This window comes from Dipodomys ordii, unplaced genomic scaffold, assembly GCF_000151885.1.
Source record: "Dipodomys ordii isolate 6190 unplaced genomic scaffold, Dord_2.0 Scaffold83, whole genome shotgun sequence".
Classification (NCBI taxonomy): Eukaryota; Metazoa; Chordata; class Mammalia; order Rodentia; family Heteromyidae; genus Dipodomys; species Dipodomys ordii.
The window spans coordinates 6,298,974-6,301,387 of record NW_012267299.1 but is presented as its reverse complement, the minus strand read 5'-3'; positions in this window follow the sequence as shown (position 1 = coordinate 6,301,387).

Genomic DNA, 2,414 nt, shown 5'->3' with positions numbered 1-2,414 from the left:
TGATGCCTAGAGAATTTCTAGTGGAGGGGGCTTGGAGGAAGGGAAGAAGATGGGGGAGGAGGAGAAAAAAAAAGAGAAGGAAAAGGAGGAGGAGGCAAGTATAATCACAACAACAGTGATGCTAGGCAGAATGATATGTCACTAGATTCAAAGTGTTAAAGGGTCCAAGAAGAGAGGGATTCACATACCCTGGTGGGTTCTTTCCAGAGGATGTGGTATTTGATTAAATCCTTTAAGGAAGGATAGGAATTTGACAAGTTTAAAGGGGAGAGATCGCAGGGCCCAGGAATTTCTTGAGCAAATGTGTGGAATGGACAAGTCCTATTGAGACATCATAAAATTCCTGTTGGGGAGCTGGGGTAGGTTCTTTTGGGTTTTAGGGTTTTTAATGGATGACAAGGCTGGAAAGTTGGGTTTGGTCAAAATCGGATCTGACTTTGGACATTTCCCAGTAGGCAGTAGAGAGTCATTTAAAGGGACTTGAGTAGGGGGGTGGCACCATGGGAAATGCACTTTAGGAAGCACAACAGCTGGGTGGAGGAGGATTTGGAGGAGGAAACGGCAGTATTGACGTGCCAGTGAGGCGGCTACTGTAGAGGGAAGAGGTGGAATAATTGACTATGAACAACAAGAAGGGCCAAGTAGAACTGTAGGAGTTGCAGGCAAGAGGCAGTCAAAGAGAACTACCAGTTGGGGACCTAAAACAGGCAGCAAAAGCAATACAACTTCAGAGAAAAGAGAATCTTAACTCTGGGGGAGAAACCGTACCTGGGTTTGAGATGACTATGGGCATCCTGTTGGTGATGGAAAAGTGATGATGAGCAGAAGGGAGACAAGCCTTTGGAACATGGTTTTGAGGTGAAAGGTGGCAACTCTCCAAGGGGTGAATCATCAAAAATGGAGACGAGGGGGAAGGGTAGGGTTGGGAAAGATGAGGAAAAATGTTGAAAGAGGTGACACTGATGAAGATGTATTGTGCACACAAACTGACATGCTGAATTGAAACCCCTTTGTACAATTACAAAGCATGAAGAGAAACCTAGTGGACATATTAGTTAAGAGGAAGATAAACCCAAAAATCATTAGAGGAAGACAAGTCTGAGACATTGGAGGGATGGCATGGATGGCAGGGAAACTCAGAGTGAACAGGTCAAGAAAGAAAGAATGATGACAGTTATCAGAGACTGCAGAGAGGGCAAATCGGGTCAGACTGAGCTAGTGGCACTGGGTATACCTTTAAATTATGAAATTAGATTCCTCCAGGGCCGATTGTACTCAGTCCTAAAGCTGTGGGTTCTAGAGTCCATCAGGTCGGAGACAACTAAGGAAGAGACATCAAAACAAGTCAACCATCTGGACTCTTTAAAGGTTAGGCACATCTAAAGGTGTCTATTTTTCTGTTCTGCGTGAATTAATCCCTTCCACTAACAAACATCCCACATGACACTGCATGAGTCACTTATCCTGTCATCTTCAACTTTCCAGCTCAATTATTCTGTGTGTACACGTGTAAAAATGCTCCGTAGTCTATACATTACCACAAGCTCAAGTCCTGTCACGACAGACTAGAGCTCCAGTTGCGTTTTGCTTTTCTTCTACTTTTCTACTCCGATCAGACATGCTTTAAACTATTTTAAACTGCTGTTTGTATGTTTAAGAGATCTCGAAATGAAACAACGGATGGAGGGAGACTTCCACCCTCTTCCGTTTGCCTACAACGATCTTCCAGTTTTTCTGTCCAGGCCTTTGCCTAGGCATCGAGGAGGTGCCTAGAAAACGACAGGACAGAGATGCAAAAACAGAACGTCACCAACATGTTCCTCACAAGCTGCCTCGGAAAGTCTGCCAGCGTCCCGTCCTCAGGGCCCTGCAGCCGGGGGCCCCCGGGAGCTCGCGCGGGGCTGCGTGTCTCCGCGGCCCTCGGTGAGCGTTTTCTATGGCTTTCAATCCTGGCGAGGAGGCAGGAGGTCGGGGAGTAGCCAGCAGCCTCGGAAGACGCGAAAGTGTCAAGGGAGATAGGTCTTATCTCCAACAATAGGACGCTATCTCTAACTCTGTTTACCGTAAAAACAGAAGACGGGGGCGATCTGGAGCAAAGGTGTCTAAGCAACGTGGTAATTAAGTCTGCGGCTTGGAGTACGTCTGGCCGAGCCCCGTGGAGTGCGAAGAACAATGTCCGCAGGGTTCCCCGTTCAAACCCGGATAGGCTTCTCCGCCTCCTCCGGCGCCCTGGCACGGGTGGATCGACGCTCTCCCGGCTGCCCCAGCTCCGGGATGAGGAGCCGTTCCGGCGCCGGCGGGACGGCGGGGAAACACGGCGCGCATTCGAGCGCCGGGGCTGCGGGTCGGATCCGGACTGCGGATCCAAGTGCGCACGGAGCGCGCTCGTGGCCGGCGTCCGCCGCGGACCGCCC